At 37.8% G+C, this 22656-nt stretch overlaps 1 protein-coding gene across 5 annotated transcripts in view; it reads left to right on the top strand.

Annotated features, from left to right (window-relative positions):
• LOC127416096 (ras-specific guanine nucleotide-releasing factor RalGPS2-like) overlaps window positions 1–22656 on the top strand; it is a 194290-nt gene continuing 171634 nt past the window's right edge. For all 5 annotated transcript variants that reach the window (XM_051655238.1, XM_051655239.1, XM_051655234.1 and 2 more), the window contains exon 1: window positions 1–180. The gene's annotated coding sequence lies outside the window, so the exon portion shown is untranslated. The remainder of the gene's footprint in view (window positions 181–22656) is intronic.

Genomic DNA, 22656 nt, shown 5'->3' with positions numbered 1-22656 from the left:
TCTCGGTTCAACGGACACACTCATCGCTTCTGCTGGAACGATCCATTAAATGCGCGCGGCTGTTGTTATTGTTTTGTTTTATTTTATTTTATTTTATATCGGTTTACTGGACCGTCGCGTGCAGAACGGAGTAGCACTCACCGCATCTCTACACAGGAGCTCAGCGCTGGCCGTGAACCGGTGAGTTTTAACGGTGTTTGTGATGCGCAGATCTGCTGTTATGAGCGGCATGTTAGCTAACAGGCTAGAGCAGTACGCATATATGAACAAATTAACAGCGACCAGAGCCGCTCTCACCGGCGGAGTGTGTCGGAGGGAATCGACGTGCATGTGTGTGTGTTTAGCACAGGCGGTGTAGTTGGAGGACTTTTGCATGATCAGTGCTCGGTTCTGCTGATAATAGGCAATCAGAACTGTTGCGACCGGTTTGTGTACATGTGTGTGTGTCTGTGTGTCTGTAATCTGCAGGATTAAGTTTATTCTCAGTAACGGTTGATGGAGGTGCATCACTGCAGGATAACGGTTGTTTGTCAGGAGGGGGGTTCACATGCCCCCCACCCCACCCTGAATCGGGGTGTGACACACAACACGCACACACTCCAAACTGAGGGTTAATTTCACTCTCTTGCTTCTGAAAAAACACATTTCTAACACAATTTACCAAAGTGAACATATTTATTACAATAATACCATAGTTTCTTGCTACATTTACTACTGCGAAAGTGTGGTAACTTTTCTCATCATTTACTCACCCTCATGCCATCACAGATGAGAATGACTTTTCTTCTTCTGCTGAACACAAATTAAGATTTTTAGAAGAATATCTCAGCTCTGTATGTCCACACAATGCAAGTGAATTGTGACTGAAAATTTGAAGTAGAGCCTGACCTATATGGGATTTTTGAGACCGATACCGATTTTAGAGAGGGAAAATTATAGTGGCCGATATATTTAATTTTTGAGCTGGAATGAAAACGGACCTTTTCTATGTGGATTGTTCACCGATTTTGCATCGATATGACTATGCAAAGGTACTCAGAAGGCTGTTTTCTTAAACATATTTTTAACAAAGAATATTTGACACTATTATTATACATTGTCAACAAATTCTAGAAACGAACACTGAGAAATTAAAGAATAAATAAAAATACAATAAATAGCTAAATAAACATCAGTACTGTATGTTCAATATCAGTCAGTTGCTGACCATTTAAATAAAGAATAAATTTAAATTATAGCTAAATAAACAAAAGTACGTTGTTTAATATCAGTCAAATGCTGACCATTAAAATAAAGAATAAATAAAAATAAAATAAATAGTTAAATAAACATCAGTACTGTTTAGTATCAGTCAAATGCTGACCATTAAAATAAATAATAAATCAAAATAAAATAAATAGTTAAATAAACATCAGTACTGTTTAGTATCAGTCAAATGCTGACCATTAAAATAAAGAATAAATACAAATAAAATAAATAGCTAAATAAACATCAGTACTGTTTAGTATCAGTCAAATGCTGACCATTTAAATAAAGAATAAATAAAAATAAAATAAATAGCTAAATAAACATCAGTACTGTTTAGTATCAGTCAATTGCTGACCATTTAAATAAAGAATAAATAAAAATAAAATAAATAGTTAAATAAACATCAGTACTGTTTAGTATCAGTCAAATGCTGACCATTAAAATAAAGAATAAATAAAAATAAAATAAATAGCTAAATAAACATCAGTACTGTTTAGTATCAGTCAAATGCTGACCATTTAAATAAAGAATAAATAAAAATAAAATAAATAGTTAAATAAACATTAGTACTGTTTAGTATCAGTCAAATGCTGACCATTAAAATAAAGAATAAATAAAAATAAAATAAATAGCTAAATAAACATCAGTACTGTTTCGTATCAGTCAATTGCTGACCATTTAAATAAAGAATAAATAAAATAAATAGCTAAATAAACATCAGTACTGTTTGGTATCAGTCAAATGCTGACCATTTAAATAAAGAATAAATAAAAATAAAATAAATAGCTAAATAAACATCAGTACTGTTTAGTATCAGTCAATTGCTGACCATTTAAATAAAGAATAAATAAAAATAAAATAAATAGTTAAATAAACATCAGTACTGTTTAGTATCAGTCAATTGCTGACCATTTAAATAAAGAATAAATAAAAATAAAATAAATAGCTAAATAAACATCAGTACTGTTTAGTATCAGTCAATTGCTGACCATTTAAATAAAGAATAAATAAAAATAAAATAAATAGCTAAATAAACATCAGTACTGTTTAGTATCAGTCAATTGCTGACCATTTAAATAAAGAATAAATAAAATAAATAGCTAAATAAACATCAGTACTGTTTAGTATCAGTCAAATGCTGACCATTTAAATAAAGAATAAATAAAAATAAAATAAATAGCTAAATAAACATCAGTACTGTTTAGTATCAGTCAATTGCTGACCATTTAAATAAAGAATAAATAAAAATAAAATAAATAGTTAAATAAACATCAGTACTGTTTAGTATCAGTCAATTGCTGACCATTTAAATAAAGAATAAATAAAATAAATAGCTAAATAAACATCAGTACTGTTTAGTATCAGTCAAATGCTGACCATTTAAATAAAGAATAAATAAAAATAAAATAAATAGCTAAATAAACATCAGTACTGTTTAGTATCAGTCAATTGCTGACCATTTAAATAAAGAATAAATAAAAATAAAATAAATAGTTAAATAAACATCAGTACTGTTTAGTATCAGTCAATTGCTGACCATTTAAATAAAGAATAAATAAAATAAATAGCTAAATAAACATCAGTACTGTTTAGTATCAGTCAAATGCTGACCATTTAAATAAAGAATAGATAAAAATAAAATAAATAGCTAAATAAACATCAGTACTGTTTAGTATCAGTCAATTGCTGACCATTTAAATAAAGAATAAATAAAAATAAAATAAATAGCTAAATAAACATCAGTACTGTTTAGTATCAGTCAATTGCTGACCATTTAAATAAAGAATAAATAAAAATAAAATAAATAGCTAAATAAACATCAGTACTGTTTAGTATCAGTCAATTGCTGACCATTTAAATAAAGAATAAATAAAAATAAAATAAATAGTTAAATAAACATCAGTACTGTTTAGTATCAGTCAATTGCTGACCATTTAAATAAAGAATAAATAAAAATAAAATAAATAGCTAAATAAACATCAGTATTGTTTAGTATCAGTCAAATGCTGACTATTAAAATAAAGAATAAATAAAAATAAAATAAATAGCTAAATAAACATCAGTACTCTATGTTTAGTATCAGTCAGTTGCTGACCATTTAAATAAAAATAAAATAAATATCTAAATAAACATCAGTAGTACTGTTTAGTATCAGTCAAATGGTGACTTTATTAATACTGCAAGTCAGTTATTGGCAGGTTGTAAAACAAGAAGCATTTACACCTGCCAAGACAAGAGGTAAACAGCGACAGCGGTGTTACGCTGTATTCTGCTATACAAGTTCAGAGGAAACATTCAACGGTGAAAAACCAGACTTTTAAGTATTACATTTTATAATTTCAACGACTGGAATTGTTCGTTGAAGGGGGTACCAAACTGCAAATCCTGAACAAAACAGTTTGGTGACTACATGTTTACACATTAGCTTCCACTCAGCTGACAAGCAGTGAAAGTAGCTACGTGGTTAACTAGTTAGCTATAAGCTCGTTGAGAGTAAAAGACGGACCAGCATTGCGTCTCACCAACTAGGTAATAACATAGCGTGAAATCAGCACTCAACAGACACAATCCACCACCGCACCGTTGTCTGCTGAGCTGCAAAAAGATGCTCTGTTGTTTACCTTTCAATCTGTTACATTACTGACTGCACTGACAAACTATAGCTGGCTAACAGCAAACAGACATGAGTGACATGGTTGTCAGGGACATGGTTAATGTTATATTAGTTATATTGAAAAGGGAAAATGATGGGGTCATTGTTTATTAACTTTCCAGTATGTATTTCACAAACTAGTTAGCAACTTCCCGAGAAGGCACCCCTTAACTCCACACCGCTTAACACCGCCCTGTCTGCAGAACCACCATCAGCTCTGTAAACAATGGAGTCTGAGCGCTCTGCTGGATAATCTATGTTATGACACCAATTCTAAAGCATTGTTTTCTGCATTATATGTTCTGAAAAAAAAGTTTTCATATCTGCGCATATCGGTAAACATATACGCTGATACCGATCAGTATATCGGTGAAAGGCTTAGGGATGGGCATTTTGGTCATTTTGTCTACTCGAGTACTCAGACTAATTACTCGAGTACTTGTCGAGTACTCGTGGGGCGATTACATGTTCATAACTGTATGACAAACATCTATGGCTGCTGCATTGTGTCTTGTTGTTCCAGTGCATCATCTATTCATTATTATAGGCTGTTATAAAGTAATATGTTACAAAATGTACAAAAAGATTCAATATATAATGCATCATATTTTATAATTATGTGAAGATTTACTGTCCAACTCTGAAAGAATGTGCCCAACGCACGTCTGTCTGTTCTTCCTTCAGGTTACCGAAGTAATCTTAGTAAGCATGCACCAGTTTTTTTAGTGACAGTCTGAACCGTCTATTTTCAAATAACAGGAGTCGTCATAACCATTGCGTTTTTAATATGCGTGTTAAATTGAAGTTCAGTTTGAAGATGCTGCATTGTGTTCAATTTAGCTGCGCTCTGTCTAGCTGTTTGAAACACTCGCCTGCTGTATATGTGTTGCTTCAGCGCGTTGAATCCACTGCCACATGCGCCTTGTGTGTGTGTCCCCAAATGTTCACTCTTGTGAACAAAGCCACGATGCTCTGTAATATTGTTGCTGTGATTCATGAAGCGTTCCATTCAACACGGAGAGTCTGAATTTCCACCTTTCAACTGGGGAAAGTGCAACGGAATGACACTTTTTATATTGGACATCTAACTTGAAAACTCGTGCATAAATCTTCAACTCCCATTTCGTCGAGATGCAGGTGTGTGATACTTCACGCAGGGCAGGGAGGTTTACAGTCAGTGACAAACATTTACTTTAAATAATATCCATTAACGAGTCAAAATTCTTACATGAAATGATAATAAAACGTGTTTAGCAAACATTTTGCAGAGACAGGTGTTCAAAACACGGTTAATTACACTCTCTTTTGATTATCGTAACGATAGCATTGCAGTGTTGTATCAGTTTTGTTGCTATGAGACGTTTCTGACAATCAATGTACCCCTCAAAACCACAACATAATCAATCTCAAAATTAAAAATAAGCTCCCTCTTTGATTGTGTGTTTAGTTGTCAGGTAATTGTCACTGGATTTTGGATTAAGAGAAAAGTCACATCATATGTTATCTCTATTGATCATCGTTTTCATGATCTATCATTGCTGCCATGTCCGAGTACCCGTGTACTCGTGCTCATCCCTAGAAAGGCTAATATCGGCCGATATATCGATCAGGCACTACTTTGAAGATCCTAAAAGCACATAAATGCAACTTAAATGTAATCCTTACAACTCCAGTGGTTTAATCTGGCTATGAGCTGCTTTTCCACCATCAAGCCGAACGGTTCTGAGCACGGTACGGAACAGTTACAGTAGCATGTTAACATGAGCACGGTACGGAACGGTTACGGTAGCATGTCCACACGAGCACGGTACGGAACGGTTACGGTAGCATGTCCACACGAGCACGGTTCGGTATGGTAAGATTATAAACCGTTCTCGGCCAAGAATTCTCAGCATGGTTAGCTACCCGTACTCAACCGTTCTCAACTCATTTTTCACTGTACATCTTGCCATTTCAGTCTCTAGGCACGATCATGTTTTCAGTCTCGATTACACTTCTTGGTGCTTGATGCATTCGCAGAGCACTAGATGGCACTAGGAAGTGTAATCGAGCATGAAATCATGTTTGCCAAGTAGACTGCTGATGTCAAGATTTATAGGGCAAAAGGAGTTACATTTTGTGCTGTTCTCACCCAAAACCGATTGGATTGCTTCAGAATATGGATTAAACCACTCAAGTCATTTTGATTACTTTTATGCTGCCTTTATGTGCTTTTTGGAGCTCAAAAGTTTTGGTCACCATTCACTTGCATTGTATGGACCAACAGAGCTGAGATATTCTTCTACAAATCTTTGTTTGTGTTCAGCAGAAGAAAGAAAGTCCTACACATCTGGGATGGCATGAGGGTGAGTGAATGAGAGAAATTTCTTTTTTGGGTGAACTATTCCTTTAATCAGATCAGTGGTTACTTTAACCTTTCGACTGCATTGATAAGTAATTTGTGCCATGTGTGAGTTCAAATTCTAGAAAGCTGTTTACCTAGACTGCATTTTTGGACATTATAGGTGTTTCCCAAATGGTCTAGGTAGGAAGGAAGGAAACTCAGGGAATGTGTTTATTCTGAACATGCTGGTAGTAGTTGGTATAAAAACCACAGGCAGCAGGTCAATAGCATTGAATGCTTTGAGTCTGCTGTAAACCCAACCTAAAAAGACATTCATTACGTCTGCCTCAGCATGTATTGATCATATATGGAAATGAGACCACCTTTCTTGAGTCCGTTTTTCTTTAGAATTGAACGGAGCACTGTTTTATAGAAACCAAACATGATGAAATTACCAGAATCATGTTAAGTAGCTTGAATGATCAAAAGAGGAATCTGGTTTTGACCATTAAAATGTGACTGGGCAGTCAAGTGTTGAGCTGGGTTATAACTATTATCAAACTGATTGTGTTAGTATATGCATACAGATTTTTGTCCCCTTAACCCAGTTTTCTAAACGTTGATACACATTCTGTACATATGGTATATTATAAAGTGTTCTTTAACATACAGTTTATATATGGTAGTGGATGTGTGATTTGGGTGTGTTTTAGGGTTTTAACGGTATGATATTTTCACGGTATGATAACTGTCACAAAAATTACCACGTTATTACGGTATCACAGGTTTGAAGTGCATTGATAATATTATTAGCAGTTTAATATTTGGTTATGAAATATATCTGAAACACACAGAGAAATATTTCAGTTATAATCAATTTTTGAACTTTATTTTGGATTTCTTCAACTTTTATCCTTTAACTTGATCTTGAACATCAGGACACACTCTTAAACTGATAAAGTAAAAAAAAAAAAAAAAAAAAGTAAACCAATAAAAAAAAAAATTATTTGTTAAATAAATGGTCAGATGATTAGAAGTAAAAAAAAAAAAAATATATATATTTTTATTAATTACTTTATGATTTATGAAATTGAATTGCCCTGGTTAACATTTCAGGGCTCCTGACAAAAAGTCATTGGCTCCTAACCTGAAACATTAAGGAGCCAAATGGCTGTTTTTAGTCGCCAAATCACAGAATTGCTCGATTTAGATAGAAAGCCGAAGAAAAGGAAGACAGCTGATAACCCATTAATCTGAGGTTTAATAAACAGTATATATAGTTGAGAAGATAAGTTTGCGTTCCCTTTTGTCTAAAATTTTCCCACCCTTTTCATAATTCATAGAAATATAAGAGATAAAAGATTTTTTTATTTAGGACTGCTCTCACCATTCATCCATGCAATTTTTCTTATCAGCCAATTGTGTGGCAGCAATGCAGTGCATAAAATAATGCAGACACAGGTCTGGAGCTTCAGTTAATGTTCACATCAACCATCAGAATGGGGAAAACATTTGATCTCGCAGTGATTTGGACTGTGGCATGATTGTTGGTGCCAGACGGGCTGGTTTGAGTATTTCTGTAACTGCTGATCATTACATATGGTGTAAAACAACATTGAATCTGGTGTTTTTATGAAACAGGGCTATAATTTATTATCCTTTTATACTGTATTTCCACTTACATCATCTCCACAAATTCCGTGGGATGGTGCTAATGGAGAAGGTGCTTAAGGCTTGAGGTGTTTCCCGCCTGAGCCAATACTTTTTTGCGACAAACTTTACAGACTGGGTATCCATCAACATTGATGGTACCTTGTGGGTCTTTAACATACCCAAAGTAATCCCAGACAGCAGACTTCAACCGCTTTGTCGGCGGAATAAAGGTTCAGGCTTGGACATGTCTGTATGATGCGCTCGTGCTGCACTTCTAATGTGCTCGTGATGCACTGCACTCGCGACACCTGCATGTCACCTTTAAAATTGAGTGACAGTCAAAGAAGATGGCGCAATTTAAAGATTTATTTTATCTCGGCAGGTTTGTATGATGCTGTGTAAATGTCGCAGATTCTGTCTTAATTAAACTGATTTGGGTTTTAGAAAAGGTCTGAAAAAATCTGTCTTTATATTCATGCAATACCGCCAATGAGAAGATTTCAACAGTATGATAACTGTCCGTTTTGAAACCGAGGTATATTGTGAAACCTTGAAACCGTTGCATCCCTAGTGTGTTTCTTTCCACATCAGTCATAGAACGAAGGAAAAATATTCAAATGCGTAAATGACATAATCCTTTTACTCTGGTAAAACTCTGTGCTGCTGTCAGTAAATGGCATCTTTTCATAAAATCAGAGAACTAGAATCTATAAATCGGCATTTTAGCTCAAACATGTTACCAGCAACTTTTTCTGAATTTGGTATTGTCTGACATTAGTTTTGTTATGCTGTTTTATGGCCGCAGCTATAAAAAGCATTAGCAAACATGTTTTTTTTAATTTTTTTATCAGCTGTTATTTTTGCATTATTGTTGGGTAGGGAAAATAAGCCTGAAGAGGTCTTCAACACGATCATACGAGAAGTCGGCATGTTGTTCCGAGAGTTCTGGTACCCTTGGATCGGCCATATTATGTCGAATCACCAAAAGGCACCATCATCTATCTGACATTTTTGCATTGGCTCCAGCATATTTATCTTCTCCTGTGGCTTTGCAACAGCAGCATGGGAGACCGGGGTTTGGATCCCTCATTGAAACCAGGAAGTAATCACGTTGCATAATCAGTGACGAGCGCGTCTCTAACATTACATTTTTACTCCACTGATGGTTAGGTTTAGGTTTGGGGGTTGGGTTGGGAGCCTATGGCCATGTACACACTACAGCTCAGTTCACCTTGTTGTGCTTAATCCTGTTCTGTACACACACAGTTAGATAAAAGACAGGAGTGACAACCACATTCAACAACCGAATTAACTACAACAGAAAAATTCAGGTAGTGACAACCGTTTTTTTTTTTTTTCAAAAATGCCATCAGATGTTAATGACTTGATCAATAGAGCGTAACACTCTGGTTCTGGAAGTAAAATGTCCATTCAGCTTTTCCATATTCCAATTGATTTTCAACAATAACTTATAAACATTTCAAGACAGACCTACCTTTAACTCTGAGGTTGTTCATCGATGGTATATGCTTCTGTTGAAGCCATCCATCTGTGTTATTAAAACTTAATTGTTTAAATAGCGTGTTTGATAGCGGAATTCCTGGTAAACAACAACATTACCAATAGTACAGCAGAGAACTGTTCACAGAGGAGGGAATCGCGGGCAACAAAGCCTGCAAAATTTGCCTCAGAGCAACCGCCCACTCCCATGAAGCACTATGATTGACGTAATCGAGTAGGTCTCCCTTACCATTAAAGTACTTATTTAATTGTTCATATCAGAATATTTTGCAATACACTTAATATATATTGTTTCCTTACTTATAACAAAGTTTCTCTAGCAAGTCAGTCCACTGGCAGCCATCTTTGGAATGCTCCCTGGAGGCTATTTCTAGTCATGACAGTGCAGCTCTTATCTACTTGAATGGGGGAACATTGAAATCTCAAAGACATTTGGTCAAGATTACAATCAAAGATCATATTTCAAATTAATCTTAAAATGTTGGTATCATAAATTGTGCTTCTTTACCTCAGATTACGCTAAAAAACTAAATTTTCCCGGCTTGTATAGCTAATGCGCATGCACTTTGTTGAGTTGATTGACAGGCGATGTCTGTATCTAGAAGGTGATTGGCTCTTTTAACTGTAAGGCGACACTTCCTTTTTACATCCATTGACTGTTGGGTGCTTGGAGCTCCTTGGCTGGGCGTTCCAATTTCTCCCATTCATTTTAATAGAAGTGGCCTGTCTCTACTAAATAGTCTCTGCTTATAATCAACAACCTAAAATCAATAGTTTGATATATTCCCGTAGTTTTTTAGTCAACTACATCATTCGCAATGCTTCATGGGATTGTAGCGTGTAACCTCGTGAAAGACGGTAAGTACACAGCCTTGTACCTTTTGTCTTTTTGTCTGATTTTCAAATATGTTTTCGCCTCAAAACAAAGTTTGTGATGTGGTTCATCTCAGAGCTGGTGGTTTGGTTCATGGTATGTAACTCTTTTATGGAGGATTTTATGAAAATCATAAATGTTATCATATGCAAAAAATTAATGGGGAAAAATACTTCCGGAACCCATACGCTAAATAAGTGGGCGGGGCACTGTTGCACTCTATAGCACGTGTGTATGTGTCCGTCTTCTGGTACAAATCACACAAATAGAGTTATCTGTCTTCATTCTTTCATAAATTCAGGTCTCTCTCTCCACTGTAGTTTCTCTTCTCAGCCCTGCTGTTTTGGGGTAACCCACACATTACAATCCATTGAAAGCATTGTTGGGCGCTTCGTTCAGGAGCAGGTTTAGTTAGTAGCAATAATTAATACTTATCAGAGATTAATTATTAAAATCAATAGAACATTGATTAAAATCAACATTAGCTTTTTAATCCTTTAAATCAACAATCATCAAAGATAACCATAAATCATAAAATATAGTTATTAATTATTAAAATCCATAGAACATTGATTAGAATTAACACTAGCTTATTAATCCTTCAAATCAACAATCATCACAGATAATTATCAGTTATCAAAATCAATAGAATATTAATAAAGATTCATATCGCCATCACCCTGGAATCAGGGACTAATAACCAGACAGTATAGCAGTCTCACTATAGGATTGTTCTCTTAGGAAAGTCGACGTCCGGAGAACATCGACAATCAAAAGGAAAACAGTGAAGGCTTGAATCTGAGCCCTGACATCCCCTACCAGCCCTTGACACAGATGCATGCAGAACAATACCAAAACACTTCTCTTTAAAGTATAACAAAGATTATTAATGCAGTAATATCAATTAATAATCAATACAATGCAGTCAATAAACTTCCGACTTCCAACTACAAACTAAATGTTAACATGATTAGATATGGTAACAAATAAGCCACAAAATAAGAGGAAGGTGTGTGTGTGAGTGTGTGTGTGAGTGTGTGTGTGAGTGAGTGTGTGAGAGAGAGAGAGTGCAGTGCACTGCACTGCACAAAATGGCAGATGAGGCTCTCGTGGAGGGTGTCACGCAAGGTTTCCGGCCAGAGAATGTGGCCGCGAATGTAGGCAGAGAGACTGGTTAATGGTGTCTGCCCATTTAACACGTGTCTCCGCTGGTACGATAATGTAGGAACAAAGCTAGATTGTATCGCCAAGTTATCTGCTCGCCAAATGTGTGTGCGGGAATGTTTGTGAGGGGTCGTGTGTGCGGTTAGTACAAAAGAGAGAGAAAAGAGTGACTGCACCGAAGCTGGTTTTAGCGATCGTGGGAGAGAGGGCAACCATTATTTTATCACTCAGAGATGCAGTGAACGGCTCGTAATCCGTACGCCGCGGTCGTTGGTTCTTTATTAGATAAACTCAGTATGCAGTATGTGATGGCGGAAATGCACAAACAGTCCAACGGGGTTGGCCAACAACACAGCAAATCTCATTTGTGGTAACAGTGAGTTACAATAATACCTTGAGTATTATTAGCAGCAATGAGTGGACTCAGCGGTCCGTAAACTGTACAAGCAATAACCTTGATACGCAAGAATAACACACTATAATAATCTATCTCTGCCCAGATGTAAACCTCTTACTTGAGTCGAGTGAGGTCGTGGGTAGATGTGTGTTCGTCCATCGTTTGACTCCGACTCCATTCCTCGAAGCTCAGGTGATGACGGGAGTTTCCTCGCTCTGTCTGCGGGCGGTACGACGGCTGATTCTTGGCATTTTGGCGGAGAATATAGCGAAGTCGAATTGGTTGAGGAAGGAAGAGAAATCTTTCTTTACTTCTTCAGGCAAAAGGGTGAAGACGTGGATTGCTTGGTGGTCTCCTTTGGATCCGTTAGCGTGCTCGGTGGAACACGGAGAAATCTCAACTTGTCCAGCGAATTGGGGATCACTTCCTTGGGCAACGAGGCTACACCTGGAAGCATCAGGCTGCATCTAAATGAGGCACATGCTGTTGCTGGAAGTAAAGCCTAGAAGGAATTTCCGGGTTTTATACTCTCGATGACGTCATGGTTGGGGGACGTGTTCTGTCGTGCATTTCAACCAATAGGAGTTGAGAGTTCAGTCCTTCAGAATTTCACACATAGGTGTAAAGTGAGCAAGGCTTGATGGGATCTGTAGCCTGTTTTGGACTCCCTTTGTTTGATTTTGGCAATGTTGTTGTGATATCAGTCTTTGAGTGTTCCTACAGGCCGCAGTCAGGCTTTATGGCTGTGTGTAGGCCTGCCTTTGTCTCTTACCGAAAACCAGTGATATTGTATTGTCTATCAGAATGTTTTATAGTCAAATCAAGCATCTGGCATTGCTTTAATTCCCATAATCAGTCTGTCTTTCTCTATTTCTGTCTCTCTCTCTCTCTCTCTCTCTCTCTCTCTCTCTCTCTCTCTGTCTCTCAATGAGCGCTTCCTGTCTCTACATAAGAAAGCTTTGTCCTTTGTAAACTACTGCAGGGCAGATCCTGGTGTTGCTTAGAGCTGAAACATTGCTTCAGTGCAGCTGTTTCTTTGACTGCTGCACAGGTGGGAATTCTTTATTTATTCTCTCAAGCAACTTCAGAAGGTGCATACTTGGACGCTTCTTCAATAGTATTGAAGGAGCTTCTATGTATGCTGGCCACTTGTTGGCTGCTTTTCCTTCACCATCTGGTTTAACTCATCAATAGTTCATCAAAAAATCTTGTGACTGGAAGCATAGATCTAGGCCTAATTGAACACAAACTGGTGTAATGGTCCACTTATTTTTTTTTTTTTTTTTTCGGCACAAAAACAATCATAATGTAGTAATATGATAATTTTCCACCCTGTCTCTGGCTCTCTGTCTGAAATGCTTGTTTTTATGCTATCTGGCCCTTTAAGACTTCAGTGTAAATGCCCACTGTTTTGATTGGCTAACTTCTTGCAGCCCCTCAAAAACAGCTATATTTGAAACTCAATCAGAAGAAAATGAACAAGCTTCACATTATAATTTATAAAACAAATTTTCAGGGTTAACACACAATGTACACCCAACACATTTAATCTGTTCACTCAAGCATAGCAACTATCAAACAGTCATGACATTTGAAACATTTGTGAGTGAAGCTGGTTACTCATGGGTCTTGTAGTGTTTAACTGACACATCTTTCAGTAAAAGTTCCCTTGCAAAGCTTGAATCATATTGTGACTGGTTCACAAGTAATCCTCGCTGATATGAGCCGAAAACATATACAGTCGTTTACAATCCACCATGTACAGTGCATCCGGAAAGTATTCACAGCGCTTCACTTTTTCCACATTTTGTTATGTTACAGCCTTATTCCAAAATGGATTAAATTAATTATTTTCCTCAAAATTCCATAAACAATACCCCATAATGACAACGTGAAAGAAGTTTGTTTGAAAGTTTTGCAAATTTATTAAAAATAAAAAACGAAAAAAAATCACATGTACATAAATATTCACAGCCTTTGCCATGACACTCAAAATTGAGCTCAGGTGCATCCTGTTTCCACTGATTATCCTTGAGATGTTTCTACAACTTGATTGGAGTCCACCTGTGGTAAATTCAGTTGATTGGACATGATTTGGAAAGGCGCACACACCTGTCTACATAAGGTCCCACAGTTAACAGTGCATGTCAGAGCACAAACCAAGCCATGAAGTCCAAGGAATTGTCTGTAGACCTCCGAGACAGGATTATATCGAGGCACAGATCTGGGGAAGTGTACAGAAAAATTTCTGCAGCATTGAAGGTCCCAATGAGTACAGTGGCCTCCATCATCCGTAAATGGAAAAAGTTTGGAACCACCAGGACTCTTCCTAGAGCTGGCCGCCTGGCCAAACTGAGCGATCGGGGGAGAAGGGCCTTAGTCAGGGAGGTGACCAAGAACCCAATGGTCACTCTGACAGAGCTCCAGCATTTCTCTGTGGAGAGAGGAGAACCTTCCAGAAGAACAACCATCTCTGCAGCACTCCACCAATCAGGCCTGTATGGTAGAGTGGCCAGACGGAAGCCACTCCTCAGTAAAAGGCACATGACAGCCCACCTGGAGTTTACCAAAAGGCACCTGAAGGACTCTCAGACCATGAGAAACAAAGATTGAACTCTTTGGCCTGAATGGCATGCGTCATGTCTGGAGGAAACCAGGCACCGCTCATCACCTGTCCAATACCATCCCTACAGTGAAGCATGGTGGTGGCAGCATCATGTTGTGTGGATGTATTTCAGCGGCAGGAACTGGGAGACAAGTCAGGATCGAGGGAAAGATGAATGCAGCAATGTACAGAGACATCCTTGATGAAAACCTGCTCCAGAGCGCTTTGGACCTCAGACTGGGGCGAAGGTTCATCTTCCAACAGGACAACGACCCTAAGCACACAGCCAAGATAGCAAAGGAGTGGCTCCGGGACAACTCTGTGAATGTCCTTGAGTGGCCCAGCCAGAGCCCAAACTTGAACCCAATTGAACATCTCTGGAGAGATCTGAAAATGGCTGTGCACCGACGCTCCCCATCCAACCTGATGGATCTTGAGAGGTCCTGCAAAGAAGAATGGGAGAAATTGCCCAAAATATGTGTGCCAAGCTTGTAGCATCATACTCAAAAAGACTCGAGGCTGTAATTGGTGCCAAAGGTGCTTCAACAAAGTATTGAGCAAAGGCTGTGAATACTTATGTACATGTGATTTTTTTTTTCCTCCGTTTTTTTTATTTAATAAATTTTCAAATATTTCAGACAAACTTCTTTTACGTTGTCATTATGGGGTATTGTTTGTAGAATTTTGAGGAAAATAATGAATTGAATCCATTTTGGAATAAGGCTGTAAAATAACAAAATGTGGAAAAAGTTGAGCGCTGTGAATACTTTCCGGATGCACTGTATACCATGTACAATCCACAGTGATTTTGTTTACTTCAGCAGGCCAAAGCAGAGATGCTGGACACTGGATGATGCAGGAGCGACATCTCACATCTTCCGTGCTTGTTTACACTGAATGACACAGAATGTGTTTCTCCCATTAAGTGGCAGCAGCAGAATGAGAGGCGTTTTTTAAAAGTTGCAGAAAACGTTTGAAAGATGCCTTCAAAACAGCAAGACACAACTCAGCTGAATTAAATAGAATTGAGGTCTCCTTTTTAAAGTTATAGCTTGACATTGCATATTTTAAAAGAAGCACGAAATGCTAACGGTCAAAGCCGTTCATCTAGTGTAGAGAAACATTTCAATCTAGATAGGCACATGAAGATATCCTGTGTAAGTCCCTTTTGTTGTAGATGAGTGTCCCAAGACAGGCCTATGTCTCTCCTCTTAACCTGTGACTGACTGTGAGCACCAGTGAGCGGAGCCAAGGGTGCAATGACGAAAAATAGGCGTTGTTGTCTTGCTGAAGAGGCAGTCATATGCTGATGTATTTGATCCTTGTGACGTCACTAGTTCCACAAATTCCAAATGAGCCATTTCTCGAGCCTGGATTAAATAAATGCTCTTTTTCTATTAAGGAGGACGTTTTCAGTTCTGAAATGTACAATATGTTTTTATAGTACAATGAACTCTCAAAAAATCAAGGAACATTTGATTCCTCATGTCATGGCCCCTTTAAAGTGTCCTACGAGACCCATCTGGCCTTGTGCCCTCTGCTCGACAAAGAAATGTGATTATTCACACACAGAGTACATTTGTGAAATGGGACCCCCTTCTCAACAAGGGCCTACCTTTCTTCTGTTTGTGCGCATGTGTTTGAGGATCATAGGGGCTGTTCTGGTTTGTTTCCCTACTTGGATGACAAGGGGTTTTCTGAAACGCAAGATGAGCCCTGCAGGACGGGCATGCGAACAAACGCTCACTTGAATGAGGCCTTATCTTTACATTAGGGATGTGCGAGACTAGTCGACTAAACAGTTCTGATGCTGCTAGTCAACACTGGAATTACTAGTCGGTTAATATTTCCCCCCATTAAACCGATGATAATTTGTACACATTTATGTTTAGCTTTATATTGTTATTGGTTCCTTTTTAGACTAGTCGACTAGTCGACTTCAAATTTTCCATTTAAACATAATTGAAATTAGTCGTTCAGCACATCCCTAGTTTAAATTTCGTCTGTGATTCTGTAATATGCGTAAATCGCATGCCTTTTCGTGCGTCTCATGTTCTGACTCCATATAATGGTGTGCATTTTAAGCTACAGGGTCATTTGAAGCCTTTTTCCTAGCCATGCGTTAGTGTTTAAATTCTTCCATGTGCCTGTCTGGCTATTTTTGTGTGTGCTCTCGGACATGTAGGCCTGTGAGGTTTAGTAGGGAACTCTTTAATTAGGCTAATGATCTGGGTGTCTCTCGCAATATGAAACGGCAGCTGTTTCAAAGGTCCGTCACATCCTAGACTCTCTGTAACTTAAGAATTTATCACGGGACGTTGTTTTTCACATTTCTGTGATGATTACAAAGTTGTACATGAACTTCCTCTGTTTCCATTTTTGTCTGTCATTCAAATTGGCATTTGTGTGCTGTACTTAAATTTAATTAATTTAGATGGTTGTTCACTCAGAGACCTTTAGTTTTGTTACAGTCAGGCTAACGTTGCGTTTTCTTTGCTGAGATTATAGAAGTTTTCAGGTTGGTGCTTTTTACAAACTTTTCAAAGGAAACTTTGGACATGTTTGGAACAGCACACTGCTCATAATATTTCTGCCGTATGTATGATGTGTGCATACTCTACACATTTTCTAAATGCATGAGATACTACTTTTGCGAAAATGCAGTATACCGTAGAGCACACTACTATATCCCACAATATCATGCACTTGACCTGACCTTTCATTTCTAGGTTGCAGATTGGACCTGAAAAAATATCAACAAGAATACAAATTTTCTTGACTCATTATTTGATTTTTCTACCAAAAGTTTGTAATAGTTTTGGCCAAATTGTAATAATTAAAAATGCAAAATAACAGTAAACACTATCTACTAGGCAGAAATATACTGCCCAGTATGCAGTACATTAATAGGCTATTCCATTCTGAACTTATGCATGGCTTCATCTTAAAAATAGCAGTAAAGGTTGTTCGGCAGCTTATCATGACTGCTTGTTTTATAAAATCTGATTTTTGTAACAGAACTCTGTTAAACATGCAGGCTTTCGCTCTTGTACTTGTTTGACAGACTGTAAGTAGTTTCCAGGGTAACGTGAGTGCCAGTCATGCTGCTGGCTCACAGAGGAAGTGAGAGGTGATGTGTACTATCAAAAGTGTCTTGTCTGTCTGCCACAGCAACAGTTGAGACAAGGGGCCTACAAGATGGCAAGAATGACAAAACGCTTTTCACACCGATCTCAGAGCTCCTTTGTATAATGATTGTCATGGAATTGGAAGTGTTCATAAAATGTTTTTGGTGTTACAATTTTAAGGCCTGTTGTTCACCCAAAGTACAATGCAACTAGCCTAAATGACATTTTGCACGAAAACCTTCTACGAAAGATGTCTGTATATCTTAATGAAAGCAAACTTTTTTCTTTTCTTTTTTTTTCTCTATTCATACTGGGTGAAATATTTTTCTTTTGCATTGTGACTTTTTTCACTTAAGCAAGTTTTACCCCCTGAATCTCATTTTTGTCCCCCTTGTTTTTTAATGATGATTCTCATTAAAAAAAGACTCTTTATAATTATTTATTATGTTATTTTATTTTAGTATTACATTTAAAAAAAAAAAAAAAAAGAGATGCTGTTGTACAATGATTTTAAAATGAGCAAAAATGAAAGGCAGTACCACAGTTTGTCTATGCTTATCCATATCAGAAATTCACTCTAGGCCTTCAGTTTGACAAATGTGAGGCTTATTTTGATCTACGAATAAGCTTTCTCCAAATTCAGAACATCAGTCTGTGAAATTTTTACTATAAATATTTGACCGATTTTTGTCTGACTGCTGTATGCAGTCGCTACATGGAAGAATACTGAAAGTTTCTGGACTGAAAGTGTGAGACTCACTTTCCAGTGTGGTTTTGTAAAATGCTGTGCTGTTCTACGGCAGTCAGAGACCACATTTACATGCAGTTAACATGCTTTTTATTCAAGTGGCTTTCTGAAACGTCATGTAAACAATAGGGATGCTCCGATTGATCGGCCACCGATCGGTATCAGCTGATATTCACGTCCTATGACTTGATCGGTGATTGGTAATTTGGCCGATCGCTCATGTCGCAAAAGACACGTGGCTCCTTTAAGACTTCAGCATATAACGGAATAGTGTTGTAACTTGTAAGATAAAAACTTGATTCGATGTAGTGGGAGAGGTATGGCAATATGAAAAGTTTGTGTACTGTTGTGGCATTTCACACGCGACAAGACAAATAGAAAACAGCACAAGATGTGAAACAGTCCTTACTGTCGTTCATGGCGGCAGCTTCTCGGTCTCCGCCAGGCATAGGCATCTCCGTAATAACGCGAGTTACAAGATGTGGTGTAATTCAAACATCTTTATTAAATATCTCCAGATTAAATGGCATTAACAATAGTAGCACCTGTATGAGAGAGTGCGTGTTCCCTTCATTGAAGGTCAAGTAGCAACAAGTAAAAAAAATTACTTTTTTTTTTTTTGTTTTGGATTTTTCCCCTTTTCTCCCTAATTTGGAATGCCCAGTTCCCAATGTGCTTTTAAGTCCTCGTGGTCGCGTAGTGATTCACCTCAATCCGGGTGGCGGAGGACGAATCCCAGTTGCCTCTGCGTCTGAGACCGCCAACCCGCGCATCTTATCACGTGGCTTGTTGAGCGCATTGCCACGGAGACATAGTGCGTGTGGAGACTTCATGCCATCCACCGTGGCATCCACGCTCAACTCCCCACGCGCCCCACCGAGAATGAACCACATTATAGCGACCACGAGGAGTTTACCCCATGTGACTCTACCCTCCCTAGCAACCGGGCCAATTTGGTTGGAATTGCCAAGCCTGGTTGGAGTCACCCAGCACGCCCTGGGATTCGAACTAGCGAACTAGCTCCAGGGGTGGTAGCCAACGTCTTTACCACTGAGCTACCCAGGCCCCCCAAAAAATTAACTACTAATACAACCATCCAACCAAATAAAAAGGCAGGGAAGGAATTTATAAATATCGTAATTCTTTATACAGTATTAAGATACCATAGTAATGTATTAAATATAATACAAATATTTTTAATACAACCCTAACCCCCTAACCCTAATCAACCTACAAATGGCTAGGGCTGAAACGATTAGTCGAAGTTATCGACAAAGCCACCGATAAAAATTTTTCGATAATTTTCGTTGTCGAATAGTCGTTTGATCTCATTTAACATAACATGAGATCATGTGAAATTTTAATGATGATGCGCAAAAGCAGCACTGCAGTTTGCGCCTGACTTAGAAGAGGAAGAAAACAGCTCACAGTCCAGATGCGCACTAAACTTTCACAGCTTCAGGTGATGTAGATCGCAAAGTATGAGGGAATAATACAAAATAAGTAAATGCAAAAGGACTCTCATTGTGAAATAAGCGGAGCTGAAGCAAAACTTGCTTGTCGACCATCTTTAAAGGAAACATCCCGGCGTTACTTCTTTAATGCGGGTCTATTTAATGCGTTATAGCTTTATTAAAGTTCAAATAAAAAGGAATCAGGTCATGTAAATAACTACAAATTCCGAAACTGGCATTTCTCTATCCGGTCAGCGCCTCTTCTATGAGTTGCGCGAAGTGTCCCGAACTAAGGGGGAGAGATTGACACTGCACCCGGCTGAGGCACACTCTGTAGACTCAAACTGTAGCAGTTTATAAGAGAGAGCTCTTAAAATGGCATGTGTGGGTGCAATTTATCTACAAATTTCATCTAGTTTTTGGTCACCTTGTATGGTCAGTTTGCGTGTGTGAGAGAGGAAGCGATGAAGAGCCCGTACTCAAGGTCCTTGTTTGGTTATGTATAGGATCTTGGCTCTTTGATATAATTCTCTGTCAAGAAGGGTTTCATGCAATTGATGTTTTGTGGTGTGTGTTTGAGAGTGAGAAGACTCTGAAATGCTTGTGATGTTGGAGGCCATCAGCTGGAGAGGGTGTTTGTGTGTAGATGTTGCCTGACACCTTGTTAGGTGCCAACAGTGTTGTGTGTGTTTGTGGAATGGGGTTATGCTGACCTATATTTAAAAAAAATGGGGTGGGAGATGGATAAATACGTCTGTTGTCTGTATCAGGATGCTTATTTATATTCTTATAATCTTATTGTTTCATTCTCTTCTCATTTCTTCTTTTGTCTCCTCTCATTCTGCTCTTGTCTCATCCTGTCTATTCTCATCTCTTTCTCTTTTCATTCTTATTCTTTTTTTCTTCTCATTCTCATTCTTTTCTCATCTTGTCTCTTCTAGACTAATCTGTTCTCATTCTCTTCTTTTCTCTTTTTTATGCTTAAGCTGAATTTCAGTAATATAGGTCAAGGCCACCAAAACTGACTTGTTTACTGGAGAGTAGAGGTCAACCGATAGTGGGTTTTGCCGATACCGATAACTGAGGTGGGAAAACAGGCCGATAGCCGATTAATCAGCTGATAGTTTTTAAAATGTATAATATGAATGACAACTTTCAACTCTGTGTAAAATAGTGCTGAACTTTAGTAGGTATCACTTTCCTTGGCGATACTTTTAATACATTTCTCCCACACTGGTACCTCCTTAAAAGCATTGACATATGAAATTAATAAAAATATTACAGGCCAGATGTGTTTGTTGTTCAGCAGTAACATAAAACATTGCCTTACAAAGCCAAAAAGTGACTGTATGCTTCATCACTACTGACAATATTTTTTATTTTATTTTCATATCAAATCTATGAATGATGTACAAGAAAGGGAGAGAGATATAGGCATAGAAAAAAATAATCTCTGACCCTCCAGCACCGGTCAAAGAGAAATTAAACCAAAAATAACTCTCGAAAACTATCAGAGTTTATTTTTTCAGATAGCCGATAGTTTAAAAAAATGCAACTGTCGGCCTCAATTAATCGGTAAATCCGATATATCGGTCGATCTCTACTGCAGAAACTGTGTCTCAGTTGGTTGACAGTCACGGCAAACAACAACATCAACGTGGAAGTTTCTCTTTCAGCAACTCTGAAATGTGATGTTTTCAGAAGAGATCACATGACTTTACACTTGAGCACAAACCATGTCACAGTTGAGCAAGCCTGAAAAAGCTAGCTTCCCCTTGCTCACAGCTGCGTGGGGTTTGTGTTTTGGCGTGCACTTCAGAGGAATGGGAGTGCCTGTCACAGGAGGGTTGTTCTCTAGCTTTTTTTGTACAAATACATACACGGACACTCATAAACTTTGTCTCTCTCTTGCCTGTCCTACATGAAAACAAGCATACTTTAGTATTTTATTGCTACAGTACAATGGGAAACACATCAGACAGACTGTTGTCAGCATACGTTAAGTCAAAGACACTAGCTGAATGTTATAAGCTCATTTGCAGATGTGTTCAACATAAGTAGGTCTCCTGTAGTGTGCATAATGCTATGGTTAGTCTCAAATGGCATGTCCACTGCACACGGATCAGGGATCAATCACAAACTGTTTGAAGCGGTCGTGTCTAGAAGTGAACTGTCAGGCAGGGGAAAGTCCCACAAGAGTCACATGCGACATTCATACATCGTTTTTTTGTTTATTAACTTTTATCTGTTAAGTTGGCTTTATGGAATTTCTGAACATAAGATGTATTTGTGTGTGTGTGGAAAAAAAGGTTTTATCAGTCTGCCTGGAAACAAAGTCTTCTTTACAAATTCCCAGGCTGTAACATTAAATGATTCCAAGAACTAACTAATTGAATTCAGAGGTTGCTACAAATAATAATTTTATGTCACTTTGACGGACTGGATTATACCATTTTTATCATAGTCTAGCCAAATTTGATCATACTTGTTTTCATTTCCCCAATAGTTATATACACCAGAGTTTCCGCTAAGAAATTTTGGTGCTGGCCAACTTGTCTGGGAATCTCATTTCTATGTTTATTTATTTTGCACTGTAACGTGATGGACTATGTATAATATTTGATATAATAATAATAATGATACAGTCAAGTCAAAGTGAATAAAAGTGTTAGGTAATTTCCCGCATTTTGACCGTGGAGCTTGCGGGAATGATTCGAATCGTGCGCAATACCCGCAACCCCACGCCGAATTTCAGGCCCTGGATGGGCAACTGAGAAATGTGTTTGCAAACAACTAACTGCCTTAGGCACAACTGTAATCTCTGTCCAGTTTTACCCTGTAAACATCATGTTAGGCATGCACAATTAATCAAAAAACTAATCACGATT

The sequence above is a fragment of the Myxocyprinus asiaticus genome, chromosome 25 (assembly GCF_019703515.2).
Source record: "Myxocyprinus asiaticus isolate MX2 ecotype Aquarium Trade chromosome 25, UBuf_Myxa_2, whole genome shotgun sequence".
Classification (NCBI taxonomy): Eukaryota; Metazoa; Chordata; class Actinopteri; order Cypriniformes; family Catostomidae; genus Myxocyprinus; species Myxocyprinus asiaticus.
Note: the sequence above shows the minus strand (reverse complement) of the source record. Positions and strands in the feature narration are given on the sequence as shown.